Here is a 17,595-nt window from a genome sequence, read left to right as displayed (position 1 = left end):
CCCGGCATCCCGATGGTACCCCGAGCCTGCCAAGAGCAATTTCTGAATGTAGAGCCAGGAGTAACCCCTGAGCGCTGCCAGGTGTGCCCCCTCCCCCCCTCAAAAAAAAAAAAGAAAAGAAAAGAAAAGACACAACAGAAACTGTCCACCTGTTGGGGCAAGAGCTATAATACAGCAGGGAGGGCTTTTGTCTAGCTTATGGCTAATGCAGGTTCAAACCCTAGCACCCCATATGGTCCCATGAGCTCTCTGGGAGTAAGTCCTTAACACCGCCAGGTGTGGCTCCAAACAAAACAAAACAAAACAAAACAAACAAACAAAAAGAAAGAGAAAGCAGAAACCATTTCTGCAACTTCACCATAAGAAAAATCTTTTGGCAAAACATTTCTGATTTCTCAATTTTGTTTGCAAAATGATCTGCCTACTTCAGGCACTTTAATAGCTTGGAGGACATGCACCTCTACACCGTAACAGTAGAATTCCTGTTTGAGATGAATAATTCATCACTTTGAAGTTCTATTTCTAACAAGTCCAACAAGTTTTATCTGTCCTTGCAAAGTCACATCAAGAATCAGTTATTGGGTCTGGAGAGATAGCACAACTGTAGGGCATTTGCCTTGCAAACAGCTGATCCACGTTGAATGGTGGTTCGAATCCCAAAATTCCCTCGTGCCTACCAGGGGTGATTTCTGAGTGCAGAGCCAGGAGTAACCCTGAGTGACCCAAAAACAAAACAAACAAACAAACAAACAAAAAGAATCAGTTATTATCTTCCAAAATCATTCTTTTTTGGGGGGCACACCCAGTGACTCTCAGGGGTTACTCCTGGCTCTGCACTCAGAAACTGCTTCTGGCTTTGGGGACCATATGGAACGCCGGGGGATGGAACCACAGTTCGTCTTAGGACAGTGCTTGCAAGGCAGACACCTTACCTCTAGCGCCACCACTCCAGCTCCTTAAGAATGCAAGATCCAGCCTGGAGAGATAGCACAGCGGCGTTTGCCTTGCAAGCAGCCGATCCTGGACCAAAGGTGGTTGGTTCAAATCCCGGTGTCCCATATGGTCCCCCCGTGCCTGCCAGGAGCTATTTCTGAGTAGACAGCCAGGAGTAACCCCTGAGCACCGCCGGGTGTGGCCCAAAAACAAAAAACCAAAAACAAAAAAAAAAAAGAATGCAAGATCTGGGCCCGGAGAGATAGCACAGCGGCATTTGCCTTGCAAGCAGCCATCTAGGACCAAAGGTAGTTGGTTCGAATCCCGGTGTCCCATATGGTCCCCCATGCCTGCCAGGAGCTATTTCTGAGCAGACAGCCAGGAGTAGCCCCTGAGCACTGCCGGGTATGGCTCAAAAACAAAAACAAAACAAAACAAACAAACAAAAAAAGAATGCAAGATCTGGGGCCAGAATGATAGTACAACTGTAGGGCATTTGCCTTGAATGCAATCGACGTGGGTTGGATACCTAGCATCTGATATGGTTCTCTGACTCTGCCAGGGGTGATTTCTGTATGCAGAGCCAGGAGTAACCCCTGAGAGCTGCCGGGTGTGTCCCCAAAACAAAACAAAAACAAAAATAAATGCAAAATCTAAGGGTCAGAGTAATGGCATGGTGGGAAGAGCATTTGCTTCGCACGTGGTCAACTTAATTTTGATCTCCAACATCCCATATGATCCACCAAACACTGCTCAGGAAAGATCACTGCGTGTAGAGCCAAGAGTAACCCCTGAGCATCAAAACAAAACAAGCACAAGAGCAAGATCTACTCTCCATTTGCTTCCTAAAGCAATCTACTTTTCTTCTTCATAACAGAAAGAAAACACTTCAGTTATAGAAATTTGGGGAACAATATATAAGCACCCAGAAGAGAACTTAACTTATATTCTACAATGTTTGTAAGGCCCCTCTCTAACACACAGATTTAGACTATGCCATTTCCACACTGGAAATAAACTCAAGTCTGAACATGAAGTACAGAGGATTCTGCTGGCTATTCATACAAGGCTGTTAGACTTGCTTAACAAGGCTCACCTCCACAGCATATGGAGCAATCTACTCCTGACAGCATTAGCCCTCTTTAGCCACACTCGACCTTCCACTTCCCTTTAATGGCTCAGTACAGGAGCAGGAAATGGAGCCTGCAGGCACTCAAAGACCACACAGACACACAAATAAATACAATCAAGCACTATTGCAAAATGGAAATCAATAGAGAAGTCAAAGGGGTTAGTCAGTGAACAAGAAGGTGCAGAATGGAGACATGCACCTCTGTTGCCAGCTCCCCACAGAAAGGGCTCTCTGAAAGCCTGAAAGCAAGTCTTAAAAGTATCTGGGCCAGTGCATTTCATTGTACTCACTGAGTTATGGGAACTGCAATACGGAAGCCACAAGCAGCTCTTAAAATGACTGCTATAGGAGCCAGAGCTGTGGCGCAGGCATTAGGGTGTTTGCCTTGCACATGCTAACCTAGGACAGACTGTGGTTCGATCCCCTGGCATCCCATATGGTCCCCCAAGTCAGGAGTGATTTCTGAGCGCATAGCCAGGAGTAACCCGTGAATGTCACCAGGTGTGACCCAAGAACCAAAACAAACAAACAAAAGACCACTGTGTCGGGCCACTTGGCTCTCTAAGAAAAAGGTTGTGGCTCTTGGCACTGCCAGCTTCCGGAAGGTGGCTGGGAAGTTGGTACAGGGGGAGGACACATCTAGTCTCCATTTGCTTCCTAAAGCAATCTACTTTTCTTCTTCATAACAATAGGAAAACACTTCCGTTATAGAAATTAGATGGCTGGGGTTAGGGGGAAAAAAATTAAAAATTAGATGGCTGAGGAGTTGGTACAAGGGGAGGACACATAAGGCCTGCACCGAACCCTGCACCTCCTGAACTCTGAATGTTAACCAGAGATGATCCCAGTGTGCCCAGCAGAGAGGCTAAGCCACACATGAGCCCTGGTACTGAGCCATCGGCCTTGTTGGCAGAGAGTAGCAGGGAGTGGGCTTCGTGTCTCTCTGGCATCTCTTAGAAGCTTCCCTCTAAGACGGGGGACCCTCGGTAGAGAAAAGAGACTGGCCCGAGTGTGGGTGCTCATTACACCCTTTACTGCCTTGGCTCACAGCCACAGTTATTTCGGATGCTCACTCCGAGACTGCCCTTGGTAACAGTCTTCTGGTGGCAGATCAGATCTAACTCGCTCCAACTAAATGTTAGCTGTTTACAACCTCAGGACGTCTGGTCTTCAAGTACACAGAGGGATCCTTTATCACATTCAACACCTGTTGTACCTAGCTCCTGGCAGGCCCTGAATAAACATTTGTTCAAGTAATCCCCTGAATAAAACATCAAGAAAGGACACAGTTCCTCAGCCCCATCTGTTACAGGAGCCTGATCTTGAAATCCAATCACGAGTCGGCCACTTGCCACGTCCCTTTCAGTGACTTGCAACTTAGTGGCGGTGGTATAGCAATTACAGGACATAGGGCTGTGTTGGTGATTAATCTTATTCCCCTTATGAAATGGGTGTCTTTCTGGGTTCTCTGTGCTTTGGTTCTGCCATCAGAAGGATTCATGGAGGTCTCAGCCTGCACTGGCCGTGTGCTGAGATGCCGCCCTTTGCTCTGCCAGGCCATCAAAGAGGAGTGTGATCACTCCTCAATTCAGGGAGGACAAGAGAAGTGGGCAAGTCTAGCCAGAGCCTGAGGAAAATGCCAGCATCTCTATTCCTGGGAGCCAGGAAGTGCTGAACCTCCTTGCCCCTGTGTGGCTCCTGACCAGCGCTATGGCTATGGGCCAGCAGTCATCTCCAGGGCGCAGTCACAGACCAGGAAGGAAGCAATGGAGGACAGAATGTGGTCACGCAATCCCCGCATCTCGGGACACAACTTGAGAAGGACAGTGGCTACTTAGCCCTCTTGGAACATCTTTCCTGACACAGGTCAAACGAGTATAGGAAGAGCTGAGATTCGTCTCTAGTGGCACATGGAGGGTTCCTCTGGAGCAAATGAACACACTGACAGCATTGCCACATCCAGAGCAGAGGAAAAAAAGAGTGTGGTTATGTTAGAACCCCTTGCCCCCACATGGGCCCCCACACAGGCCCCCACCATCAGCAGGGATACTGTCTTCCTGAGGAACAAGAGGGGCTGTAGCCACCAGCAGGTATATACCCCAAGCCCCAGGAGAATTGAGTCCTCCAAATCTGACTTGGAAGACACATTCAGGCCGTGAGTAGCTGAGGCTCAACTCTGCCCTGTAGACGCAGGTGCAAACTCATTTCCTTATAACTCCACACAAAAGTAGCAATCCAGCAACACCTGCACCCTTGCAAATGGGGGAAGAGACCCACTTGCCAACCTCCAGGCATCAGCCAGAGGGACAGGAGGCTGTGCAGACACTACCTAAGGCAGACTTGCGCTCTCCCTACACTCTGCTCACACTGCTGGAACAGAGGCTGGTTTTCCCATGCATTCTACTCCCCCAATTCCCAGCAGGAGAGTCATTTGAGCACAGAGCCAGGAATAAGCCCCAAGTCCCACCAGGCATGGCCCAGACCCCAAACCAAAACCTCTCAGCAGCACTGCCAAGTGAGAAGCACTACCTGATGCCACAAATCAACCTAATGCACAGAGCTCCTGACTCTGCTCTGTGCACGGGATGCCTTTTTGTGCCAAAGTCCTGTGAAAAAATTAAACAAACAGTTCCTGGAACACTAGTAAGTAGTAAATGGCAAGAAAAATATCAGGTTGCTCCAACACGTATAAAGGTTGAAGAAGCTGCCAAGGGCTCAGGCAAGGTTAAAAGGGAATATTGCTCTACAATGGGCCAGTTCCACAGGGCTTAGATCCTTTTTTGCCTAATACATAAAAATAGAGTCAAGCAGGGGTCAGAAAGATAGTACAGCAATAGGGCATTTGTCTTGCATGCAGCAGACACAGGACGGATGGTGGTTCGAATCCCAGCATCCCATATGGTCCCCTGAGCCTGCCAGGAATGATTTCTGAGTGCAGAGCCAGGAGTAAGCCCTGAGTGCTGCCGGGTGTGACCCAAAAACCAAAAACCAAAAAAAAAAAAAAAAAAAAAAGAGTCAACAAAATAATATAGGTCGGGGCCGGGCGGTGGCGCTAGAGGTAAGGTGCCTGCCTTGCCTGCGCTAGCCTAGGATGAACCGTGGTTCGATCCCCCGGCGTCCCATATGGTCCCCCAAGCCAGGAGTGACTTCTGAGCGCATAGCCAGGAGTAACCCCTGAGCGTCACCGGGTGTGGCCCAAAAACCAAAAAAATAATAATAATAATAATAATACAGGTTAATAAAATGGTTATAAGGAAGCTCACCAAACTTGGAAGAAAAGTGGATAATAAGCACAATGAAAACCTGAACAAAGATTTTTGTTCGTTTGTTTTTAAGCCATACCCAGTGGCACTCAGGGGCTACTCCTGGCTCTGTTCTCAGATTTCATTCCTGGCAGGCTCGGGGGACCATATGGGATGCTGGGGATAGAACCGGGTCAATCCCAGCATTCCACGTGCAAGGCAAAACACCCGACCACTGTGCTATCGCTCCAGCCCCAGCAAGATATTTTCAAACAGAAGTTTTCGAGCTGCTTTTTTTGTTTTCACAGGAATAAAACTCAGGTCATCAAACTCAAACAGGCAAGGCAAGAATCCCCACCACGGAGCTTTGTCCCAGTCTGCAAAGCTCAGAGCTGAAGAATATACCAGCTTGGGGCCGGAGAGGTGGTGATAAAAGTAAGGCATCTGCCTTGCAAGTGCTAGCCTAGGATGGACCACGGTTCGATCCTCCGACGTCCCAAACGGTCCCCCCCACACCAGGGGCAATTTCTGAGCACATAGCCAAGAGTAACCCCTGAGCGTCAAACTGGTGTGGCCCAAAACCCCCTCCCCCCCCCACATTTTTTTTGTGGCCAAACCAAAACATCAAAAACAAAATAAGAATTCTGACCTGGATGGGATAACCTCAGTGCATCTCCTTTCTATTGCCTCAGGTTTACTAGATTGAAGAATTGCTACTTCTTGTTGGAGGTTCATTTCTCAGTCCTTCCAACTACAATATTCAAAGCACTGGGAATTTCAAGTGGAGTATATTGAAGTAGACCCAGTTTCTTTGCATCATTTCTGTATTCAATTTGTTTTTGGGCCATACACAGTGGCACTCAAGAGTTACTTCTGGCTCTGTGCTCAGAAATTGCTCCTGGCAGGCTTAAGGGACCACATGGGATGCTGGGGATTGAACCAAGTCAGTACCAGGATGACCATGTGCAAGGCAAACGTCCTACCCACTGTGCTATCACTCTGGCCTCTCTGTATTCAATATTTTAATTTTTCATAACTCTGAGTGTTTTTTAAACTAAATTAACATGGCTTGAATGAACTGCCCAGCTCCTGGGAAGTCACATGCAAGAACATGAGATTTCGTATTCCACACAATCCAACCAATGTGACCTTAAACAAATTCATAGAGGAACTGAAGAAATATGGAGTCACCACAGTAGTAAGAGTTTGTGAAGCAACTTATGACACTACACTTGTGGAAAAGAAGTCATCCATGTTCTATATTGGCCTTTTAGCTTTGGTTTTTGGGCCACATCCATCGGCATTTAGGGGTTACTCCTGGCTCTGTGCTCAGAAATTGCTTCTGGCAGGCTCAGAAGACCCTATGGGATGCCAGAAATTAAACAGAGGTCAGTTGCATGCAAGGCAAACGCCCAATCACTGTACTATCACTCCAGCCCCTAAATTGGCCTTTTGATGATGGTGTGCCACCATCCAACCAGATTGTTGATGACTGGTTAGGTCTTGTAAAAATTAAATTTTGTAGAGAACTTGGTTATTGCACCGCTGTTCGTTGTGGTGCAGCCTTGAGAGGGCTCTATTACTTGTTGCTCTAGCATTAATTGAAGGTGGAATGAAATAGGAAGATGCAGTAGTACAGTTAATAAGACCAAAATGGTGTGGAGCTTTTAACAGCAAGCAACTTTTGTATTTGGAGAAATATCTTGCTAAAATGCAGCTGCGCTTCAAAGACCCAACGGTCATAAAAACAATTGTTGCATTCAATAAAACTGGGGTGCCATTGTCGTGGAAATGGAACTTGAGACAGGACCTAAATTGTCCATTCTGGCCAACAAGTTGGCTTGGTGAATAAGTCTCAGGGTTTCCATGAGAGTGTTTTACCAGTCATAAGCTTGACAGAACTGCATCCCCTGGATGTGGCTTATCAACCTATTTGGACACTAAGCAAAAAGATTCTTGCTGTTCAGCATTTAAGATGTTACGTTTTGTAGCAATTCTTTACCTGAAATCATGCAGCATTTTTGAGTCAAATCTTTAAATCTGTTCCCAGGCCAGACTCTTCCCACTATATAAGAAATTTAGAAAGATTAGGTGCCAAAATACTCAGCACAATACTTGTATGTTTTTAGTCTCATACTTCTAAAATCCTAGGAACTAGGGTACTAGACCATCTGTGGTTTATTCCTTCAGTCATTTCAAACATAGAAAGAAGAGGGCACATGAGCTGGGCGATAGCACAGTGGTAGGGCATTTGCCTTACATGCAGCTGACACAGGACAGATTTGGGTTTGATCCCCGGTGTCCCATATGGTCCCCCAAGATTGCCAGGAGTGACTTCTGGGCATAGAGCCAGGAATAACCCTTGAGCGTCACTGAGTGTGGCCCAAAAAAAGAAAAAATAAGAAAAAAGAAAGTAGAGGACATAGTTATTTGCCTGCTCTGTCTGTTTACATCTCCCACATTCAGATCAGTAGACATCAGGTTTGTGTAACTTGTTTTTTAAAGTCAAATCTTACAATGATTATTTAATCTTTCTATAGATCTCATTTTTGCTGTCTATACCTCCAGTTTAAATCTGTAGAATGTACAGAAGCAAATGTGTTTATTTGTCTATTATTTGATGACAAGATAAAGATAGAATCTTCGAGTTAGCAAAAGATAAACAACACGTTATGTACTAGGGAACCCTAAAAATAATCTTTCAGCAGATTTCTCAGCAGAAACACAGTGGGCCATCAGCACTAATGTGATATGCCTAATATCCACAATGGGTAAAAAATTAAAATGTATTGTATATAATATATATACATATATATAAACACATATGTACACACATATACCATATTTTCCAGTGATAAGATGACTTTTTTAGGAACCGGAGAGATAGCATGGAGGTAAAGCATTTGCTTTTCATGCAGAGAAGGTCATTGGTTTGAATCCCGGCATCCCATATGGTCCCCTGAGCCTCTGAGCGATTTCTGAGCATAGAGCCAGGAGTAATCCCTGAGCACTGCTGAATGTGACCCCAAAACAAAAACAAAACAAGAAAAAATGACTTTTTTAACCCATGAAAAACTTCTTAAAAGTCAGGGGTCCTCTTATATGCCGGTATATGGCATGCTGAAACTTACTCCAACTTCAGTAATGAGTGATCCGCCCCCCTCTTACTGCCGCACCCCATCCAGCTGCCAGGCATCATCAAGTCCCTTGCTTGTCCTGATTCATCTTTCAGGGCACACAGAGGAGCTGAGTTACTGAGAGCTGCATCCCATCCAGCCGGTGTCATTGATGGTATGCAGATTTCCGGTGCTCAGTCCTCTGTTCAGCTTTTATGGGACACAGAGGAGCCCCCTCTCCCTGCTCTCAATGTAGATCACAATTAAAGAATCACAGTCACTCACTATAAATGACAAATGTAAAATGATCGCTGGCACTCCATACTAAAATCAAATCTTATATTTTTTAATTTCCATTTGGTATGCATTAAAAGAGAGGTAGTCTTATAAGGCGGATATAGCCCAAACCCTATTTTTTTTTTGTTTGATTTTGGGTCACACCCAGCAGTGCTCAGGGGTTACTCCTGGCTCTATGCTCAGAAATCACTCCTGGCAGGTTTGGGGGACCATATGGGTCGCCAGAATTTGAACCACCACCCTTCTGCATGCAAGGCAAAAATGCTTTACCTCCATGCTATCTCTCCAACCCCCAAGCCCTATATTTTAATAGGAAAAGTAGGGGGTCATTTTATATGCCCAGTCGTCTTATACATCGGAAAATATGATATATATATATATATGGGAACAGAGACTCTTTTTTTTTTTTTTTTTTGATTTTTGGGCCACACCCGGTAATGCTCAGGGGTTACTCCTGGCTATGTGCTCAGAAGTTGCTCCTGGCTTGGGGGACCATATGGGACACCAGGGGATCGAACCGCGGTCCGTCCAAGGCTAGCGCAGGCAAGGCAGGCACCTTACCTTTAGCACCACCGCCCGGCCCCGAAACAGAGACTCTTATGGCCCCTGATCAGACATAAAAGGGCTCCTGTCAGTTTAAGGGTTAAGATGTCAGTTAGGGGGTGTTCTTTGTAATTGCTGCATGGGGGCAGTTGGCCCACAGCGGTTTATAAGTCTCAGGCTGACATGCAGGAAGTGGGACTTGGACCCTGCTGGGTTGCTCCTGCTGGATGGTCGCTGCTAAATTGCTGGAGAAACTGTTTGCTGGACTCTGCTCCTGTTGTCTTTTGCAGCTTCTCCTACTATTCCCTTTTCTCTGGTCCTTTCCCTGGCTGACTCCTTGCCCTCGTCCCAACCTTGGCCCTCTTCCTTCCTCTCTCAGCCTAGGGGTTTGGCTGTAAGGTCCCAGCTTCCCTGCTTCATCTCTCCCTCAATTAAAGTCTGTTTCCAATCCTGTCTTGATTGGGTTTTGTTTGACCCTGATAGTTGGTGCCTGGAATAGGGACAAAGTAGCGAGTAACAATCTTTTGTGAAATCCAAATCGTGATTCTGTGGATCAAAGCTATAATCCCTTCATGGATTAAGGTCCTAATCCCAAAGTGCATTAAATCTATGTTTGTCTCTTAGTTGTTAATGAAAAATTTTTACCTGATTCTTCTGTTACTTGTGTTATTGGGGGATGATCTGCTGGAATATATACATACAAATAATGTTGAAAAGAAACAATACCATAATTACCAAATTAATTAAAAATATTACCCCCTCAGCTCCTCTTGGGCCCACCTCCCAGGAGGGGAGATCAGACCTAATTTAACTGTGAATATGACCCTCCCAGCACCCCCTGTGCCTATGTCTAGAAAGAAGAGAGCTCCTCCTGAAAAACCAGGGTCAAATCCAATGGGGAGTGTTATTCCCATTCCCCAACACAGGAGAATTCCATCGAACAAATGCCATCAGAGGGGAGAGGAGTCTTTGCAGTAGAAACTCAGGCCCGATCTCAAACCCAACCAAGGGACATATAATATTTCAAATACTACCAGTGGCCGAGTCTGAAGATTCTTTCCCACTGCATAGGATAAGGTCAGAACACAGAAAATCTAGGCCTTGTGAACTTCCACCATACCAAAGGCTAAAAATAAATTCAGTTGGACATTTTAAAAAGGCTTTTGCTTTCTACGCTGCCACTTCTCCATATTGGTTTTGGTTTTTTTTTTTGGTTTTTGGGCCACACCTGGTGACGCTCAGGGTTACTCCTGGCTATGTGCTCAGAAGTCACTCCTGGCTTGGGGAACCATATGGGACACCGGGGGATCAAACTGTGGTCCGTCCTAGTCTAGCACAGGCAAGGCAGGCACCTTACCTCTAGCGCCACCATGCCGGCCCCATTTTTACAAGTTTTTTTTTTTTGCACATCTCCATATTGTAAGGAATATTTAACTGGTTAAATTATAAGTGCACTTTATACATACATACATATATATACATACACACACACACACACACACACACACATATATATATATATATATTGGGGGGGTTCAGCCACACCCAGTGACGCTCAGGGGTTACTCCTGGCTATGCACTCAGAAATTGCTCCTGGCTTAGGGGACCATATGGGATGCCAGGGGATCAAACCGCGGCCCATCCTAGGCTAGCGCGGGCAAGGGAGATGCCTTACCACTTTCACCACTGCTCTGGCCCCTAAAAGTGCACTTTTGACCTCCCAACATTTTCAAGCAATGGCTAGAGCAGTGGTCCTCAAACTTTTTAAACAGGGGGCCAGTTCACTGTCTCTCAGACTGTTGGAGGAACCGAACTCTAGTAAAAAATTATAAACAAATTCCCATGCACACTGCATATATCTTATTTTGAAGTGAAGAAACAAAACAGGAACAAGTACAATATGTGGCCTGTAGGCTGTAGTTTGAGGACCACTGGTAGAGCATGCCTGAGTCTTTCCCAGTACTTGCAGTAGAAGATGTGGAATAGTGATGAGGCCACGATCAAACTGCACACCCTAGGTCAACCTGGCAGGAGATTGTATGGGGTCTGATTCACATGACATCTGATAGGGAGGGAAATATGAAAGAAACAAAAAGCAAGCTGCCCTGCCTTGTACCATTCTAACACATGTCCAAGAGATAGCATTGGGCACAGGGGAGAGGATGGATGCGGAATCAGAATTCAAGGGCAGCTACATAAAAAATGTCCAGGGAGTCATAGGACCTTATACCCAACTTATAGCAAGATTAACAGATGCAGTGCAAGTGAGAAGAAAAGAGACCCAGCAACATCTGATAAGGCAGCTAGCCTTTGAAAATGCCAGTGAGGACTGCCAATTTTGCATCCAATTAGGAAGAGAGATGTTATGGGCCGTATGAAAGCATACCGGAACATTGGTTCCATCTCACATCAGGCACATGTAAACGTGCTTGGGGCCTACAAAGTATTGAGAGGCTAGAGGACCAGCCCATCTGCACAGAGATTATAGAGCCCCACCCAACCATGTTATTTTGAGGCCACCACTTGGACCTTGTCCACAATGTGGCAGGGGAAACAACTGGGCAAGAGATTGTCACTCTAAAAAAAAAAAAAAAAGAGATTGTCACTCCATTGAGGTTTGGAGAGACAGGAGAAGAGGACAACCCCAGACCTCACAAACCTGAAATAGATGCTATAATTATGGAAAATTTGGCCACTATCGCAGGGATTGCAGGACCTTCCCTGGTCCTGCCCTCTGGAGACTGTCGCCTGGATCTTGCCCACAATACAGTGGAGGATGGGGCCGGCGTCATGGTGCTAGAGGTAAGGTGTCTGCCTTGCCAGCGCTAGCCTAGACAGACTGCGGTTCCAATCCCCGGTGTCCCATATGGTCCCCCAAGCCAGAAGCAACTTATGAATGCATAGCCAGGAGTAACCCCTGAGCCTCATCAGGTGTGGCCCAAAAACCAAAAAAAACAAACAAATAAAAAAAAAAAACAGGGGCCCGGAGAGATAGCACAGCGGCGTTTGCCTTGCAAGCAGCCGATCCAGGACCAAAGGTGGTTGGTTCAAATCCCAGTGTCCCATATGGTCTCCCGTGCCTGCCAGGAGCTATTTCTGAGCAGACAGCCAGGAGTAACCCCTGAGCACCTCCGGGTGTGACCCAAAAACCAAAAAAAAACAATACACGGGGCGGGGCGTTGGCGCTAAAGGTAAGGTGCCTGCCTTGCCTGCGCTAGCCTAGGACGGACCGAGGTTCGATCCCCCGGCGTCCCATATGGTCTCCCAAGAAGCCAGGAGCAACTTCTGAGCGCATAGCCAGGAGTAACCCCTGAGTGTCACAGGGTGTGGCCCAAAAACCAAAAAAAAAAAAAAAAAAAAAAAAACAATACAGTGGAGGAGATCATTGGGCAAGAGATTGTCCCAACAATCAACAGGTATCAGAAATTCGGCAGGGGTCCAGTCCCAGACCCCACAAAATCAGGGTTCCCAATTCATGCAGGCCTAAAGCTGTTAAGTTCATTGCAACCCATCACAGGAAGTGCTGCCTTGGATATCCCCTGCACTAACACCATCAGAGTAACACCAGCTCACTGTCCATACAAATGGAATAAAGGGACCAACACTGCCAGGTACTGTAGGCCTACTCTTATAAAGAAGCACACTAGCTATTAAAGGAATCAATGTACATGTGGGGATAATAGATTCTGATTACACAGGAGAGATGATAATTGTTAGCATAGTACCAACAGTAAGGACATTTGAAAGAGGAGAGCACATTACCCAACTCTTACTACTTCTGTTTGTTATGCCTCTGGCTATGTTTCTTGTCAACAGGAAGTAGCTAGATAAGCTCATCAGCCAGTACCTGAAAGGTCAGAGTTCTCAATTTTTGAGGATAAGATAGCTTTTTGTGAAGATTTTAGTAGCAGTTTGATATGTTGCTATTTATGTTGTTCCTAAGCAAACTTTTTTCTTTCCCCTTACATTTTCCCTCTTGGCCCTGGAGCTTTAAGATTTGCACTGCAAGAAAACGTGAAATGCCATTGGCCCTGGCTTGAGGAATGATCTTTTTCTTTTTTTTTTTTTTTTTTTTTTTTTTTTTTAGATTTTGGATCACACCCAGCAGCGCTCAGGGGTTACTCCTGGCTATACGCTCAGAAATTGCTCCTGGCAGGTTCAGGGAACCATATGGGATGCCGGAATTTGAACCACTGACCTTCTGCATGCAAGGCAAATGCCTTACCTCCATATCTCTTCTGCTCCATGAAGAATGATCTTTTGACCTGCAGAAACCATCACCTCCCTGACTGCTCTCCATGACTATTGAGATAACCCTCCAGATAGGACTTACCTGGAAACAATATAGAACAATACTTGAACAATACTGTTTGTTTATTTATTTACTTATATATTTTGTTTTTAACAAATAGTAAAGAAAAAATACAGGAAAAGGGGAATATGTAAGAATCTAGCCATAGGTGTGCTAGTTTATCTTCAAGGGTGATGACTTCACTGATGAAAGTCCCACATAATTGCTAATGGAGGACAGTTGGGACTGGGGTTTTTATAATGAGATCCTGATGGTTAGAGGGGAGACTGAAGGAAAGTTGAGAAAAGCCTGGGGGACTCTGAGAGCTCAATGTAGCCAAGCTTCTGTTGTTCTGGTTGCTCCTGTGCCCTGGTATGGTATGGTGTCTACATATCATGTGTCTTTTGCTTCTCTCACCTCTCTTCTCTCTATCTCTATCTCTCTCCCATTAAATGTAATGCTTTTTGTTTGTTTGGTTTGGTTTTGGGTCACACCCTGCTACGCTCATGGGTTACTCCAGGCTCTACACTCAGTGGGGGAGACCACTTGGAATGCCGGAATTCAAAACACTGTCCTTTTGCATGTAAGGCAAACATCCTGCCTCCAAGCTATCTCTCTGGCCCCAAATATATTGTTTTGACTCCAGACCCCCAGACTCTCTGTTGCTCTTGTAACATTAAATTTTACATTTTGTTAAACACACATGCAAGCCAGTAAGGAAGGCTACAATTCAGAATAGAAAAATAATGGAGTATTTCAGAAAAAAAATCTCATAAACAAAAGTTCATCACCACTAAACCACCAATAGAACTTAAGTGGAAAGAAAGGACACTAATCTATAACAAGAATGAAAATGAAAATAGAACTGACAGGTAAATTAAAATATACCACGAAGACAGTGAATTAAAACGCCATAAAGCTAGGGGCCGGAGTGGTGGCACAAGTGGTAAGGTGTCTACCTTGCCTGTGCTAGCGTAGGACAGACCATGGTTCGATCCCCCCGGTGTCCCATATGGTCCCCCAAGCATGGAGCGATTTCTGAGTGTATAGCCAGGAATAACCCCTGAGCATCACCAGGTGTGGCCCAAAAATAAACAAACAAAAAAAAACAAACAAATAGCCATAAAGCTAATATGAAGCTTAATAGGCGAAAAGAGTGAAAATAACTAAAACAGTACCCATTGGTTAAGGAACAGACAAAGTAAACTGTGATGACAGAAATGAAGCATGAATAGGAGAACTGGTTCAAAGGGATGGCTGCATGCTCTGATCAGGGCCCTTGGAGCTCTCAGTATCACAAGTATCACCAGGGATGGACCATCCCTCAAATATAAAGCACATAGGAGGTAGAGGTCAGATGCAGAGTTTCAGAATGCATTCAAACGAGTTGCTATCAACTTAAAATAGATTACTATTTATACATGAGTTTCATGGCGACCACAAACCAAGTCATTAAGCCACAAGAGCAAGAAAGCAAAAAGGAAAGAAGAAGAAAACTACAAGCTATCCAGAAAACATGAAACAGAATGTCAATCATGCTTATCAAGAATTACATTAAATATAAATGGACCGGGCCGGGTAGGTGGCGCTGGAAGTAAGGTGTCTGCCTTGCAAACGCTAGCCAAGGATCAGGACCGCGGTTCGATCCCCCGGCGTCCCATATGGTCCGCCCAAGCCAGGGGCGATTTCTGAGCACATAGCCAGGAGTAACCCCTGAGCGTCAAACGGGTGTGGCCCAAAAACCAAAAACAACAAAAACAAAAACAAAAAAAAAAAAATATAAATGGACCAAATTGTCCAATCAAAAGACAAAGAGTGTGCGTGGGGAAGATAGCTCCATGGGCTAGCATGCATGCCTGGCATGAGGAAGGTATTAATCCCTGCTGCCAACTGGTCCAAGGAGCACCACCAGAAGTCATCCATAAGCACTGATGGGTGGTCCAAACCCTTCCCCCCTAAAAAAGAAATAAAGTGACTGAAAGAAAACATACATACATACATACATACACACACATATATATACAAACAAGACTCACATATATTCTGTCTACAACAGTCTAGTTTCACATCTTGTTACAAAATAGACATAGGAAAAAATTCTTCAAGCCAATAAGCTGAGATAACAACACTTAGAAAAGATAGACAATAGCACGGGGCCAAAGCGATAGCACAGCGGTAGGGCATTTGCCTTGATGCAGCTGACTAGGGACAGACCTGGGTTCAATCCCCAGCATCCCTTATGGTCCCCTGAGCAATTTCTGAGTGCAGAGCCAAGAGTAACGCCTGAGCACCACTGGGTCTGACCTAAAAACAAACAAACAAAAAAAACCAGACAATAACACAAAGACTATAGCCAGAGACAAAGATGAACATGGTGTGATAATAAAGGGATCCATCAAAAATATAAAAAGAGAGATATAAGTTATTCACCCAGTATAGAGTACTGAGTATGTAAACAATAACACACAGTAACAGACCTAAAGAAGGAACTGTCAGGAAGGAATGTTATTTTTTTTTTACTTAGTTTTAATTATTTTTCTGTTTATGGAACACCTACTGATGTTGCTTTCCAGCCATATTCCTTAACATTTTGTTCCTTTTTGATATAACTGTTTATTTTTCTGATGGTGCATTTTTGTATAAATATTCTATGACTTGCTAAAATTTTTTGGTTTGGGTTAGGGGCTGCACCGGCAGTGCTCAGAAATTACTCCTGGCAGGTTCAAGGGACCATTTGGGGTGCCAGAAACTATATCTGTTTCAGCTGCATGCAAGACAAATGCCCTCTCTGCTGTGCTACCGCTAAGACCACGTAGTTGGCTAATATTTTTAAGGATTTTTCATTATGTACATTGTAGATCACACTTTTTTGTGGTATTCATATCGACTTTAGTGTCAGGATAATGCTGGCCTTATAAAATGGATTGGGGGGGGGCTTGGGGCTACACCCGACTGCACTCAGGGGTTACTCCTGGCTCTGTGCTCAGAAGTCACTCCTGGAAGGTTTAAGGGATCATATAGGATGCTGGGAATCGAACCCAGGTTTGTCCTGGATCAGCTGCATGCAAGGCAAATGCCCTACCGCTGTGCTATCTCTCTGGCCCCCTTAAAGTGATTTATCAGTGCTCATTTTTCAGTTTATGGGGAGAGTTTTGGAAGTATAGGTATTAGACTTCCTTAGGAGATCTGATAGGTTTCACTAGCAATTCATCTTTTTTGTTGTTGTTCTGTTGTTGGTGATGTTTGTTTTTAGGCCACAGCCAGTAATGCTCAGTCAAGACTTGCTCATGCCTCTGCTCAGTAAATTCATCTGAGCTCTCTAGGGTTGGGAGTTTTTTGGTTGCGGTTTCAAATTCATCACCAGTAATTGTTCTGTTACAGTTTCTCGCTTCCTTTTTTTATTCTTTCCCTTTTTTGGTTTTTGGGACACATCCAGCCGCACGCAGGGGTTACTCCTGGCTCTGTGCTCAGAAACCACTCCTGGCAGTCTTGGGGGACATTATGGGATGTCAAGGATCAAACCTTGGTCCATCCCAGGTTGGCCAAGTGCATGGCAAACGCCCTACTGCTGTGCTAGCCTCTAGTTTCTCATTTCTTGATATTTCATTTTTGTAAGATACTCTGTAACCTGGCACCAGGTATGGAGTAACCCCTAAACCTACTGGTTTATTGGGCACACGCCAATATCAAAGGTGCCCTGAACATTGCCAAAAGTGACTCCTGAGGGGGCCGGAGCAATAGCACAGCGTTAGGGTGTTTGCCTTACACATGGCCAACACAGGACAAACCCTGTTTTGAATCCCAGCATCCCATATGGTCCCTGGGCCTGCCAGGAGTGACTTCTGAGCACAGAACCAGGAGTAACCCCTAAGCGCTGCTGGGTGTGACCCCCCCCAAAAAAAGTGACTCCTGAGCACTGAGGGAATGCCTCCCACCCATACACAAAATAGGTATAAAGTTAACAAGGAGGTTAAAGACCTATATATTGAAAACTGTTGTCAAAGACATGACAAAATGCAAAGGCATGCCACATGCTACGCT

General features: G+C 45.2%; 1 protein-coding gene and 1 pseudogene across 1 annotated transcript in view; one reads left to right on the top strand and one right to left on the bottom strand.

Annotated features, from left to right (window-relative positions):
• TBC1D8 (TBC1 domain family member 8) overlaps positions 1–17,595 on the bottom strand; it is a 104,427-nt gene that overhangs the window by 69,264 nt on the left and 17,568 nt on the right. The window lies entirely within an intron of this gene.
• Positions 6,372–7,074, top strand: LOC126024676 (protein tyrosine phosphatase type IVA 1-like; annotated as a pseudogene).

The sequence above is a fragment of the Suncus etruscus genome, chromosome 12 (assembly GCF_024139225.1).
Source record: "Suncus etruscus isolate mSunEtr1 chromosome 12, mSunEtr1.pri.cur, whole genome shotgun sequence".
NCBI lineage: Eukaryota > Metazoa > Chordata > Mammalia > Eulipotyphla > Soricidae > Suncus > Suncus etruscus.
This window is presented reverse-complemented; position numbering and strand designations above follow the sequence as displayed.